This window comes from Schistocerca nitens, chromosome 4 (assembly GCF_023898315.1).
Source record: "Schistocerca nitens isolate TAMUIC-IGC-003100 chromosome 4, iqSchNite1.1, whole genome shotgun sequence".
NCBI lineage: Eukaryota > Metazoa > Arthropoda > Insecta > Orthoptera > Acrididae > Schistocerca > Schistocerca nitens.
In genome coordinates, this window is record NC_064617.1 from 478,145,806 (window position 1) to 478,161,198 (window position 15,393).

A 15,393-nucleotide genomic window follows, 5' to 3' on the forward strand; every position below is an offset into this window, starting at 1 on the left:
AACATACACACTCATCCCTGCCGCTGTTGGATAAGCAGCTGCAGCAGCAAGTCGTATACTCCTAGCTCACTCATTTCTTACATAGTTTAATTCTTAATTTCTTTGCGTGTTTTTGGTACTTGCATTGTTTGATACAGAATTTCGGGCGTATTATAGTATTTGAGAGTTGTAGCTTCGCGTATTAGTACCTGAATAGTGTAAATTCGCGTAGTCGTTTGTCTTCTGTTTTTGTTTTGAACGGCCAGTGTCGGTTGGTCACAGTCAGTGTGCTCCCTGCCGCCGTTGGATAAGCAGCTGCAGCAGCAAGTCGTATACTCCTAGCTCACTCATTTGTTACATAGTTTAATTCTTAATTTCTTTGCGTGTTTTGGTACTTGCATTGTTTAATTCATAAATTTCTGGCGTGTTATAGTATTTGAGAGTTGTAGCATCGCGTTTTAGTACCTGAATAGTGTAAAATCGCGTAGTCTCCTGCCGCTGTCGAGCAGTGTGTCAGCAGTGCGCAAGTAGCAGCATTACTGCATTTACTAGGCAATCTTGTATTTTAATAACCGTTTAAATTTTGCCGATTTGTTTGCGCTCTCTGTAGATTAGTTCAGACATTCTTTGCAAAACAGTTATGGATAGGGACTGCAACTGCTGTGTTTGGATGCAGGCTGAGTTGGCATCCCTTCGCTCCCAGCTTCAGGCAGTGTTGGCTTCGGTCACACAGCTTGAGGCTGTTGCCAATGGGCAACACTGTGGGGGTCCGGATGGGGGTTTGTCGGGGACGGCCAGCTCGTCCCACGCATCCCCCGATCAGACTAAGACTGTGGTTGCCCGGGATACTGCCCGCATTGAGGCTGATCCCTCACCTGTGGTAGAGTGGGAGGTCGTCTCAAGGTGTGGCAGGGGGCGAAAGACATTCCGGAGGGCTGAACGGAAGGCCTCTCCAGTTTGTCTGACGAACCGGTTTCAGGCTCTGTCTCAGGCTGATACTGATCTTCGGCCTGACATGGCTGCTTGTCCTGTTCCAGAGGTTGCCTCTCAGTCTGCAAGATCCGGGCGGTCGCAGAGGGTGGGCTTACTGGTAGTTGGGAGCTCCAACGTCAAGCGCGTAATGGGGCCCCTTAGGGAAATGGCAGCAAGAGAGTGGTAGAAAACCAATGTGCACTCCGTGTGCATACCGGGGGGAGTCATTCCAGATGTGGAAAGGGTCCTTCCGGATGCCATGAAGGGTACAGGGTGCACCCATCTGCAGGTGGTCGCTCATGTCGGCACCAATGATGTGTGTCGCTATGGATCGGAGGAAATCCTCTCCGGCTTCCGGCGGCTATCTGATTTGGTGAAGGCTGCCGGTCTTGCTTATGAGATGAAGGCAGAGCTCACCATCTGCAGCATCGTCGATAGGACTGACTGCGGACCTTTGGTACAGAGCCGAGTGGAGGGTCTGAATCAGAGGCTGAGACGGTTCTGCGACCATGTGGGCTGCAGATTCCTCGACTTGCGCCATAGGGTGGTGGGGTTTCGTGTTCCGCTGGATAGGTCAGGAGTCTACTACACGCAACAAGCGGTTACACGGGTAGCAGGGGTTGTGTGGCGTGGGCTGGGCGGTTTTTTAGGTTAGATGGCCTGGGGCAAGTACAAAAAGGGCAACAGCCTCAACGGGTGCGGGGCAAAGTCAGGACATGCGGGGACCAAGCAGCAATCGGTATTGTAATTGTCAACTGTCGAAGCTGCGTTGGTAAAGTACCGGAACTTCAAGCGCTGATAGAAAGCACCGAAGCTGAAATCGTTATAGGTACAGAAAGCTGGCTTAAGCCAGAGATAAATTCTGCCGAAATTTTTACAAAGGTACAGACGGTGTTTAGGAAGGATAGATTGCATTCAACCGGTGGTGGAGTGTTCGTCGCTGTTAGTAGTAGTTTATCCTGTAGTGAAGTAGAAGTGGATAGTTCCTGTGAATTATTATGGGTGGAGGTTACACGCAACAACCGAGCTAGGTTAATAATTGGCTCCTTTTACCGACCTCCCGACTCAGCAGCGTTAGTGGCAGAACAACTGAGAGAAAATTTGGAATACATTTCACATAAATTTCCTCAGCATGTTATAGTCTTAGGTGGAGATTTCAATTTACCAGATATAGACTGGGACACTCAGATGTTTAGGACGGGTGGTAGGGACAGAGCATCGAGTGACATTATACTGAGTGCACTATCCGAAAATTACCTCGAGCAATTAAACAGAGAACCGACTCGTGGAGATAACATCTTGGACCTACTGATAACAAACAGACCCGAACTTTTCGACTCTGTAAGTGCAGAACAGGGAATCAGTGATCATAAGGCCGTTGCAGCATCCCTGAATATGGAAGTTAATAGGAATATAAAAAAAGGGAGGAAGGTTTATCTGTTTAGCAAGAGTAATAGAAGGCAGATTTCAGACTACCTAACAGATCAAAACGAAAATTTCTGTTCCGACACTGACAATGTTGAGTGTTTATGGAAAAAGTTCAAGGCAATCGTAAAATGCGTTTTAGACAGGCACGTGCCGAGCAGAACTGTGAGGGACGGGAAAAACCCACCGTGGTACAACAACGAAGTTAGGAAACTACTGCGAAAGCAAAGAGAGCTTCACTCCAAGTTTAAACGCAGCCAAAACCTCTCAGACAAACAGAAGCTAAGCGATGTCAAAGTTAGTGTAAGGAGGGCTATGCGAGAAGTGTTCAGTGAATTCGAAAGTAAAATTCTATGTACCGACTTGACAGAAAATCCTAGGAAGTTCTGGTCTTACGTTAAATCAGTAAGTGGCTCGAAACAGCATATCCAGACACTCCGGGATGATGATGGCATTGAAACAGAGGATGACACGCGTAAAGCTGAAATACTAAACACCTTTTTCCAAAGCTGTTTCACAGAGGAAGACCGCACTGCAGTTCCTTCTCTAAATCCTCGCACAAACGAAAAAATGGCTGACATCGAAATAAGTGTCCAAGGAATAGAAAAGCAACTGGAATCAATCAACAGAGGAAAGTCCACTGGACCTGACGGGATACCAATTCGATTCTACGCAGAGTACGCGAAAGAACTTGCCCCCCTTCTAACAGCCGTGTACCGCAAGTCTCTAGAGGAACGGAGGGTTCCAAATGATTGGAAAAGAGCACAGGTAGTCCCAGTCTTCAAGAAGGGTCGTCGAGCAGATGCGCAAAACTATAGACCTATATCTCTGACGTCGATCTGTTGTAGAATTTTAGAACATGTTTTTTGCTCGAGTATCATGTTGTTTTTGGAAACCCAGAAGCTACTATGTAGGAATCAACATGGATTCCGGAAACAGCGATCGTGTGAGACCCAACTCGCTTTATTTGTTCATGAGACCCAGAAAATATTAGATACAGGCTCCCAGGTAGATGCTATTTTTCTTGACTTCCGGAAGGCGTTCGATACAGTTCCGCACTGTCGCCTGATAAACAAAGTAAGAGCCTACGGAATATCAGACCAGCTGTGTGGCTGGATTGAAGAGTTTTTAGCAAACAGAACACAGCATGTTGTTATCAATGGAGAGACGTCTACAGACGTTAAAGTAACCTCTGGCGTGCCACAGGGGAGTGTTATGGGACCATTGCTTTTCACAATATATATAAATGACCTAGTAGATAGTGTCGGAAGTTCCATGCTGCTTTTCGCGGATGATGCTGTAGTATACAGAGAAGTTGCAGCATTAGAAAATTGTAGCGAAATGCAGGAAGATCTGCAGCGGATAGGCACTTGGTGCAGGGAGTGGCAACTGTCCCGTAACATAGACAAATGTAATGTATTGCGAATACATAGAAAGAAGGATCCTTTATTGTATGATTATATGATAGTGGAACAAACACTGGTAGCAGTTACTTCTGTAAAATATCTGGGAGTATGCGTGCGGAACGATTTGAAGTGGAATGATCATATAAAATTAATTGTTGGTAAGGCGGGTACCAGGTTGAGATTCATTGGGAGAGTGCTTAGAAAATGTAGTCCATCAACAAAGGAGGTGGCTTACAAAACACTCGTTCGACCTATACTTGAGTATTGCTCATCAGTGTGGGATCCGTACCACATTGGGTTGACCGAGGAGATAGAGAAGATCCAAAGAAGAGCGGCGCGTTTCATCACAGAGTTATTTGGTAACCGTGATAGCGTTACGGAGATGTTTAATAAACTCAAGTGGCAGACTCTGCAAGCGAGGCGCTCTGCATCGCGGTGTAGCTTGCTCGCCAGGTTTCGAGAGGGTGCGTTTCTGGATGAGGTATTGAATATATTGCTTCCCCCTAATACCTCCCGAGGAGATCACGAATGTAAAATTAGAGAGATTAGAGCGCACACGGAGGCTTTCAGACAGTCGTTCTTCCCGCGAACCATACGCGACTGGAACAGGAAAGGGAGGTAATGACAGTGGCACGTAAAGTGCCCTCCGCCACACACCGTTGGGTGGCTTGCGGAGTATAAATAGAAATGTAGATGTAGATGCCCGAGGGAGGATTCGAACCTTCGACGGGGGAGCCCCGCGAACCGTGGGAAGGCGCCTGAGACCGCGGGATAGCCGCGCGGCTTTTACTTGTCTGGACTGTGCATTCCTGCCCATTGAGCCCATGACAGCAGGCTGTTGCACAGTGCATGCAACCCTTGCCGTGAACATTACGGCAGAGGCCGTGGCGCCTTTGCTGTCCCATAACGTCTGACTTTTTCGAATGTATGGGGTTCAGAAAAGTCACTAATTGTACCTCTAGTTCTCATTTCTGTAGAAAAGAGACACATGAGCTGTTTAAAAAGACCCAACATTGTGTTGAAAGTGGTGTTCCTTGATCTTTATGGGTTGTACGTTCCTGCCCATTGTGTAAGCCCCTGACATAAGTGCATCCTTCTTCATTTGCATTTTTCACATTTTGTTTCGTTTCGGAAATATGAGAAGTTGCAGAGATAGGTGGAACACCCTGTACATGCATTGAAAATCCCTGAACGATGAAAGCAGTTTAAGAGGCGATCTAGGACGTCACCTTTATAATGCAAAGGGCCTGGGAAGTATATACTTCACATTCCTGGCCACTTTCGCCCTTCAGCCGTCTTCAGTTGTGTAGCGTTGGTGATGTGACACACATGACTCCAACCCCATCCGTCTGAAAGTGGCCGAAGGCCAAAACTGGCCAGTAATGTGAAACATATACATGGTGCAATAAGGCATTTTGTATAACAGCACTGATAGCTTACGGTGGTTTTTAAAATAGTTTCATGACTTTGGATTTAAATTGGAACTGTGGACCAACAGATGAAGAGATAAAAAATCATTGAAAGTTGTCACTTGTTGTTGTGGAAACTGTTTGACCGTGTTTAAGATGGTGTTTGTTGTGCTTTTGTTTTTTGATATGTTTTATCATTTTTTGTCGTCCTTTTGTGGCTTTTAAAAAAATATTTTGCTTTAAACGGCATTGTTGTTAATTTATGAACATAGTAACAGACATGCGTGGTTGGTACAGGTTTTATGAAGTGCAACTGTTGTAGCCGATTTTGACGATAACTCAACGTTACAAAGTACAAAAGACGACACAATAGCTGACGAAAGACAGAAAATTGAAAACTCACTGGCGAAGAAAATTGAGAAACTTGGAGAATTGTAATGAGAACTGTTTTAGAGTGGACGAAATCTTTTGCTTTTTAAATGACAAGCTTCATGTGGCAGAAGAAAGTCCGCAAAAGTTCGAAACCGATGTTTCTAAATGGACCAAGACCAGTTTAATGCCAGAGAAACGCTTCCTTCCGTCGTTTGGGGAATGCGAGACGGCCAAGGAAATTTGCGATCAGCTACCTAGGATTTATGATGTTCACTCAACCAAAAACGTTGATCTACTTAGACACAAATCTTATAACATTACGTGGGAAGCATTCGGTGGAGCATAAGGCCATATAACCAGATTGGAATACAAACTCAAACTTCCTCTGTTAGATCAGCCGATAGCCAATGGTGACATACATACAATATTTTTGCAAAATTTTCCCAACGGCTTTCATTATGTTAACATTACATAGAACGAATTACCTACTGACAAGAAAACATGAAATGAGTTACAGAAACGGTGTTTGGATAATGAATTGAGAACAACAGATCGTGAAGATGAACGTGATGTTTCAGTAATGATGTCGAAAATGAAAGCTGACAATAGTAAGCGATTTTTACAAAGGACAGACTGCTATGGCGCCGAGCCTGGGAATGAGCATCTCGGAAATGTAAAACCTGATTAGCTGTTCGTGCAATTTCCTCGTACGCACCTATAAATAGTAGTTGGAAGGCGGTGAAACAACGAACTGAGGATAAGATTTTGGACGTACGCCCCTCATCACAGAACGTGGCGAATGGAGGCTTGCCCATTCCTTCAACCCTGGTGAAGGCAAAAGTGTTTCGGAACTCACACTTCAGCGCAAACATAGGCATCTGCAAGAGACGACCCCTACTTTTTCTTATGTTGACGCAACAACCTCGTCAGTTATAAATGCTGTGAGCACTGGATCATCTAGATAGGCTCGTGGGTCGATGGTAATGTGTAACGCGGTCAGATGAACCACGTTTCTCGTTACACCAGGTGGACCGCTGCGAGACATGCAGGAAGACAGCGAGTGAGGTTTTCGAAATTACCAACACGAATGCGGAGCCATGTCGACTCCCTTGGTGTGGCCATCTCTGCTAGGTTTCTCAGCTGGGGATCCATGGCGCAATCAGCCCGACAGAGATGGCCCCACAGACCGTAGACTGGGTTTATGTCTGTGGAGTTCGATGGCCAGTGAAATACGATAAACTGATCCCGATGCTCTTCGAATCATGCACGCACACTGCGAGCTGTGTGACACATTACTTTGTTCTTTTGATAGGTGCTATCGTACCAAGGAAAAACAAAGTGCATGTAAGGGTGGAAATAGTGCCCAAGGATAGATGCACACTCGTATTGATCCACTGTGCTTTGCAGGAAATGCTGCGAAAGCATTCCCCAGGCTGTAACACTGTCTCTTTGGGCCTGGACCCTTGCGTATATAGTTGTCTAGTGTTTGTTTTCAGACGTTTCACACCGATGGAGCATAAACCTGTTTCATCTGAAAAGACCGCCTGTCGCCACTCATTGGACACCAAGTTGCGGTATTGGTAAGTTCCAGCCTTCATCGCCGATGAACGGCAGTCAGCATGGGTGCCTGTTACGGAGGCCCATATGCAGCGACGTTCGCTGGACGCTCATTGAGGAGACACTTCTGGTAGCCCCTTGGTTCATATGGGGAGTCAGTTGCTCAACAGTTGCACGTCTATTTGCCCTCCACATCTTTGCAGCCGTCGTTCACCTGTGTCATCTGTGGCCGTGGTGCACCACATCTCCCTTAGCGCTGCGCGAGGTAGGCGTGCGATCTAAGGCTCATTGCCATGGTTCGCGCGGCTCGCCCCGTCGGAGGTTTGAGTCCTCCCTTGGGAATGGGTGTATCTGCTGTCATTAGCGTAAGTAGGATTAAGTAGTGTGTAAATGGTTCAAATGGCTCTGAGCACTATGGGAGTTAACATCTTAGGTCATCAGTCCCCTAGAACTTAGAACTACTTAAACCTAACTAACCTAAGGACGTCACACACATCCATGCCCGAGGCAGGATTCGAACCTGCGACCGTAGCAGCCGCGCGGTTCCGGACTGAGCGCCTAGAACCGCTAGACCACCGCGGCCGGCAAGTAGTGTGTAAGCCTAGCGACCGATGATCTCAGCAGTTTGGTCCCATAGAATTTACCACAAATTTCCAAATTTGTGTCTTGGTGCCGATTTTGGGAAGCACCATTTTGAACGGTACACGTTAACCACAGCGGCAAGCGAACAGTTTACGAATTGAGCCGTTTCTAAAATGCTTCCACCCTTAGCCCAAAGCCAATGATCATGCCGTTTCGGCCGTCAGATAAATCGCCAAGTTGCCGTATAACTACAACGTCGTCTCTCAGAGACGTTTTATATACCTTCCACTACTAATACTGCCATCTGCCATCTGCAAGTGGTCATTGCACGTTGATGTAGAACGTAGGCTGTGGTCACATTAATGTGCTCTATTGCTTGTAGCAGAGTTTCAACTTGACGATTTCACTATTTGAAAATTATTGGCTTCTTGGAGATGAGCTCTTTATTCTAAGGGAACAGTGTCGACGTATTATGTGTTAATTTTGTAAGCAACCAACCAGAACAGTACAATCTCACATCGCTAACATTTTATCAGCCTAAATGTACCAAGAGAAATCGTTATCAGAAGCCGGTAGCCGATGAACGTCTGTTCGTATGAGAGTTTAAGAAAAAATTTCCATTTCTGTCATGAATTTAAGAAAACACAGACGTGACTTTTGGCTGTAAATTAGATTATAACGCAAACAAATAAACAGACTACAATTTTAAATGGAATCCCCTGGATAGTACTCTTAATTTTGATGCGGAATTACGATTTAATTATTTGATTGTACTAGGGTTACATGAAAAAGACTGTATTAGTAACATCTTCAAATAATGTGTGAAACATAAATTACTTGACTTTTCTGAGAACATAATGTTGCTGACACTGAAATTTTGCTGTGTTCAGTGCTCTTGAAGACAGTTAATGTTTTAAGGTGACTAAATTAACTAAATTAGTATTAATACACTTGCCAGTATCAGCCTTTAATCTGAGCTCGATTGCCGGACGTTAGTACTTTGGCATACTGCTTCGACTACTTTAGCGCAATCACTACGATACGTGATCAAAATGGTGCAATGCTGGAAATGCTAAAATACAGGGTGTCCCAGCTATCTTTTCCACCCAAAATATCTCTGGAACAATAACAGCTATTGGAAAACTTTCACCGGTATCAATGTAGGGCTGGGGCCCATGAATATACATATTTGGAAACGTTCTAAAACGAAAGCATATGTGTTTTTTAACACAAACTTATGTTTTTTAAATGGACCTCCTATATGTTTTCTTCAGCAATCCATAGCATGACAAAGCACATACACAACGGCGTTGATTGCATCGCAATATTCCCATTACATCCCGAGATATTAAGACGCGAAGTTGACGCTTGAAACACCCGACATGCGCTGGAGGCGCACGTCCTGAGGCTCAGGCGTGAACCCCATGCTGCCCGTAATCGCGATGTGATTGACATGTGTAATCACACTTCCATACTTATCAAGAGGTCCGAAACGAATAATACGGTCTGCTGCCATCCTGCATTAACGTCGTACATTCCAGCAGGTATTTATCCCATAGGCTAGGGGCGACGCGGTTCTGTAACATATCTGTGTACCCCAACGTTAGTCACAAAGTTAACTTCGCTTATCGTTAATCCGTTACTAAAAAGGTAATGCCGTTCAACGTTAAAACTTTACTTTAGTGTAGATCTAGCGCAAGTGACAGTTAATCATTCACTCGTAATAGTAAAATTCATGTTGATGGTTTTAGTGAAACCAGCAAGTGGACTAAAAGTTTTACCGTTGTTTAGGTAAAAATGTTTTGATTTGGGAAGTTCAGGTAGGACATAGAAGATGAATGTAAACATGTTTCACCAATTAGTTTTATTATCACATAATTATCAATGTTATGTTTATCTAATGCGTTAAATGACAAAATGTTGCAACAAATATTTCTTAACATCACTGGGTAAAATGGCCCTTTGTAGAAACTTCCACTGTGATACCAGCACTACATACTAAACATAGCGTTCACATCTCATGCTCAAAGTGATGCCCATTGGCTTGCATACATAGGGACACTCTGCGGATGAAGAATGCCCTACTTCGTGCTACTGTTTCCTCTTTGATGTCTGTACAAGCATCAATAATGCGTTGCTTCATGTCCTCTGGTGTTGTTGGTTCATGTTGCTAAACAGCATCCTTCACTGCTCCCCAAAGAAAATAATCCAGCGGTGTAAGGTCTTGAGATCGGGCAGGCCACCTAACTGGGCCACCTCGTCCAATCCACCTACCAGGGAACTTACGGTTCAGAAGTCGTTGTGCTCGTAAGGCGTTATGTGCAGGGCATCCGTCATGCTGATACCACATGACCATTCTCCGGTTCAGAGGTACGGTGTCCAAGAGAACAGGAAGATTGTGCCGTATAAATCTGGAGTATTGTCTGCAATTTTGGATGCCATTTATAAAGAAAGGTCCGATAATGGTATCTCCAATAATCCCACACCAAACATTAACTTTCCACGGACGTTGATGCTCTACCTGACGGAGCCATTTTGGATTGTCTGCGGACCAATAATGCATATTCCTCATATTGACAATTCCTTTGTTGGAGAATGATGCCTCGTCGGTAAAGAGAACATCTGCAAAAAAATTTGGATTAGTCAAAAGTTTTTGCTGAGCCCACCGACAAAATGTTACCCTATTGCGGAAGTCATTTCCATGAAGATCCTGGTGTAAATGAACATGGTAAGGGTGAAATTTATGACGTTTAAGAATACGCTGTGCACTTGATTTCGACACACCAACTTCACGTTCAATTTGACGTGTGCTGATTTGAGGATTCACAGCTATGGTAGCGAGCACAGCAACTTCAGCACGTACATCTGTGCGTGTTCTAGGACGATGTCGAGGTCTTGGATTTAAGCTTCCCGTTTCACGTAGACGAGATGTGAGACGACCAAACATCCGGCGCGAAGGCGATGGCTTGTCAGGGAATCGTCTTCTGTACAGTCGTTCTGCCTGAACAGCATTTCGTCCACCTACAAGAGGGTACAGTACAGGTATGTAGAGTAGGGTAGAAAACAGACATATTAACTTAATAATCATAATGTTCGCTAACAAAATGGTTCAAATGGCTCTGAGCACTATGGGACTTAACATCTGTGGTCATCAGTCCCCTAGAACTTAGAACTACTTAAACCTAATTAACCTAAGGACATCACACACATACATGCCCGAGGCAGGATTCGAACCTGCGACCGTAGCGGCCGCGCGGCTCCGGACTGAGCGCCTAGAACCGCTAGACCACCGCGGCCGGCTGTTCGCTAACAGCACTATCAACAAACAAGCAATCTCATAACGTGTTTCCCGTCAACGTACATTCTCCATAGATCAGCAGCATTTCTACAACTTCATGTGTGTACATTATACTGTACAGTATACGTTCCACAACACAACGTTTATTCACAATGTGTACTACCTCCGTGCCGTCACTAGATTACTCTGATGCACGACTACACTGGCAAGCGGTGTACTGCACGCCAAAGCAACAACAAATGGGATGCTCGGAGGGTGGTGGAGTACAGGAGTTTGCATGGGTCGCAAATCATAAACAAGGCGAAGTGGTAACTGTGGCAGTAGTGGGAACTACGTTGGACACTTGACTAGGTAGAGCCAGGCCCTGCGCGACAGGCACAATGGGTCATATAACGCATTAGATAAACCTTATTTTGGGTGTGCAGGATAAATAAGACAACCTGACGGGTGTATACCGATCGGTACTGGTTCATATTGTGTACGCAGATACGTAAAACGTGCAAGAGGGAAACCATTATGTGCTTATGAGAGTTGATGGCAGCAGACCGTATTATTCGTTTCAGACCTCTTGATAAGTATGTAGGTGTGATTACACATGTCAATCACATCGCGATTACGGGCAGCATGGGGCTCACGCCTAGCCTCAGGACGTGCGCTAGCAGCGCATGTCGGGTGTTTCAAGCGTCAACTTCGCGTCTCAATATCTCGGGATGTAATGGGAATATTGCGATGCAATCAACGCCATTGTGTATGTGCTTTGTCATGCTACGGATTTCTAAAGAAAAGATATAGGAGGTCCATTTAAAAAAACATAAGTTTGTGTTAAAAAACACATATGCTTTCGTTTTAGAATGTTTCCAAATATGTACATTCATGGTCCCCAGCCCTACACTGATACCGGTGAAAGTCGTTTTCCAATAGCTGTTATGGTTTTAGAGATATTTTGGGTGGACATGATAGCTGGGACACCCTGTATATGAGCTGTGATGGACCAGTTTAAGGAAAAAACTGTACTTAAAGAGCCTATTATGACACTATGACCTAAGTGCTCCACTCCTATGTTCCAAATTCCGTTAGCATACAAAAATGTGAAGCATACAAAATGGGTGAAGGAAATGCACTGAAACTTCGTGGGCTGAGAGGGTATTAGAAGCTACTCCAATAATAACAAAATCGAGTAAAATTTACATAGAGCTTGGAAATATTGACCACTTAGTAGTAAGACGCTGCACGCTCACTGACCTGAACACATGCACTGAATTGGTTGGGAAGGATGTGATAAATCCGTTGTATCCATTTCTGAGGTAAGATGGCTCGCAACTGTGTAACTGGTCCTTGCTGCCATCGATAATGGGACTGAGACGGAGTTGCCATCCGAGCTGGTCCAACACTTATGCTGTTTCAGAGAGCTCTGTGGATCATGCTGGCCACGATAGTACCTCAAAATTATACAGACGATTCATACACACACACGTTCCATCTGTGGAAGAGAACTATGTTGTTTACAAATAGCACCATCAGACTGTCACATGAGAGGTAACACATGAGGACGCAGGATATCCATCTGGATGTAGTCATAGTTCCCTGAGTCACTACCAGCAGTCACCTGAAGTCCTACGTGATGGTTCTCCACATCATGACGCCAGGAGTAACACCGCTGTGCGTCTCCAAATCACTGGAAGAATTGGATTTCTCGCCAGATTGTCGCCATACTCGCCGACGATTGTAATCCGAGCTAGCGTGGAGCGGCGGTTAATCGCTGGGCACAAGCGGACACCACTCATCAGCTGTCCTCGCTTGCCACTCATGGCAACACACCACACTCAATACAGCTGTCAGTGGTCTTAACGACATCCTACGCATGGTGTGATAATACCCTATTTGCAGGCCGGTCGCTGTGACCGAACGTTTGTAGGCGCTTCAGTCCGGAACCAAGCGGCTGCTACAGTCGCAGGTTCGAATCGTGCCTCGGGCATGGACGTATGTGATGTCCTTAGGTCAGTTAGATTTAAGTAATTCTAAATCTAGGGAGACTGATGACCTCAGATGTTAAGTCATATAGGGCTTAGAGCCATTTGAACCATTTGAACCCTGATAGCTTTGATAGCTTTTGACCAGTGATTTCGGATGACACAGAATGTTGCAGGGAGTCAGTTACCTGATTTCAGATGGCCGACGCAGATGTGAAATAGTCATATGTGTGTAGAGCAGAAGATCCTCGCCTTTGGTGGGCAGACGCAATCGACGGGAACCTTGACGACGAGTACACCAGCCTTCACATTCCGATGCGGTTTAACATCAGGCCACTGTCACAGCGCTACGGTCGCAGGTTCGAACACTGCCTCGGGCATGGATGTGTATGATGTCCTTAGGTTAGTTAGGTTTAAGTAGTTCTAAATCTATGGGACTGATGACCTCACAAGTTAAGTCCCATCATGATCAGAGCCATTTGAACCATTTGAACCAGTATCACAGTAATATGCCCAACAAATGAATGTTACACGATTCGATCAGCGGAACAAATAAAGATCCTAAGTGAGTGCCCTTTCGAACTCCACCAGATGCTGATAAAGCAGCCTCACACTAGTGGGCGCAATCTCCGTGTCATTCATAGCGATCACTAAATCTCGCACAGTGTTCACGCTGCTTGTGCACCAAGGCTTAACAACTCTTGATTTCGGGCGTGAGCTATCGCACCTGCTCAGGCTCTTTTCGCGAGCAGCACAGTAGCGGTGTGGTGGTGAGTGAAAGAATGCCCGAGCACCATGTGCTTGCTACAATTCGGGAGAGACGCCAAATGTGAAATAGTGGAGGGTCAGTTTTGACAGTGGCACTATTTAATGGCGACTGTGCAATTTTTTCGCATTCCAGTCTGCACTGGGAAGAATTTTACCTTTTTACATAAAAGACCGGTTCGCTAAATGTTTAATATTTGATGAGACATTGAATGTTTCTGCAATGGCAGTACATGTCTTACCAAGTCAAAGAATACGATAACGGAAAAGTTTTTAAAACTTAAAAGGAAGCTGTCTGCAAAGGAGAAGGAAAACAATCAGTCATAGCGATTTGTGAAGCGGAATGACCGTTTGGTTGGTTGATTCGGAGGAGGGGACTAAACAGCAGGATCATCGGTCCCATCGGATTAGGGTTCAAAAAAATGGCTCTGAGCACTATGGGACTCAACTGCTGAGGTCATTAGTCCCCTAGAACTTAGAACTAGTTAAGCCTAACTAACCTAAGGACATCACAAACATCCATGCCCGAGGCAGGATTCGAACCTGCGACCGTAGCGGTCTTGCGGTTCCAGACTGCAGCGCCTTTAACCGCACGGCCACTTCGGCCGGCCATCGGATTAGGGAACGATGGGGATTGAAGTCTACGGTGCCCTTTCAAAGGAACCCTCCCGGCATTTGCCTGAACCGATTTGGGGAAATCACTTAAAACCTAAACCGGTATGGTCGGACTCAGGTTTGAACCGTCGTCCTCGCGGATGCGAGTCCAGTGTGGTAACTACTGCGCCACCTCGCTCGCTGCGGAGTAACAGGAGGAAAAATCAAGTGAATGTGTCGTTTCCGTGACCTACAAAATTCTACAACTTTTAGAGAAGTCTTTCTCCGTCTCATGGATGGTGGCTTAATAAAAGAATACATGTTAATTGCAATTGAACACTTACGTCCACTTCAGGCAGAACAGTTCCTCGTTGTGACGTTATCAACGATGACAGTCATGCATCCTACACAAATTGTAGCAGATGACTTTCAGAGCTTGTGAAATCTTTGTAAAAAGGTTGTTGCATATCCTTCAGCGCTTTGTGAATTTGTAGATATCAAAGGCATATAACAATATGTGACGTTCTGAGCAATGTTGAAGAAAGTGTAGGTTTGTCCTGGAATTTATTAGTTTATGTGTCCACAGACGGAGCGGAAGTCATGTTAGTAAGTAAATCCCTAGATCGAGTGGGAACATCTACATCTACTTCAATACTCTGAAAATCACATTTAAGTGCCTGGTAGAGGGTTCATCGAACCACCTTCACAGTTCTCTATTATTCCAATCTCGTATAGCGCACGGAAAGAATGAACACGTATATCTTTCCGTACGAGCTCTGATTTCCCTTATTTTGTCGTGGTGATCGTTCCTCCGTATGTAGGTCGGTGTCAACAAAATATTTTCGCATTCGGAGTACAAAGCTGGTGATTGAAATTTCGTGAGAAGATTCCGTCGTAACGAAAAACGCCTTTGTTTTAATGATTTTCAGCCCAAATCCTGTATCATTTCTGTGATATTCTCTCCCATATTTCGACATAATACAAAACGTGCTGTCTTTCTTTGAACGTTTTCGATGTACTCCGTCAGTCCTATCTGGTAAGGAACCCACACCGCGCAGCAGTAT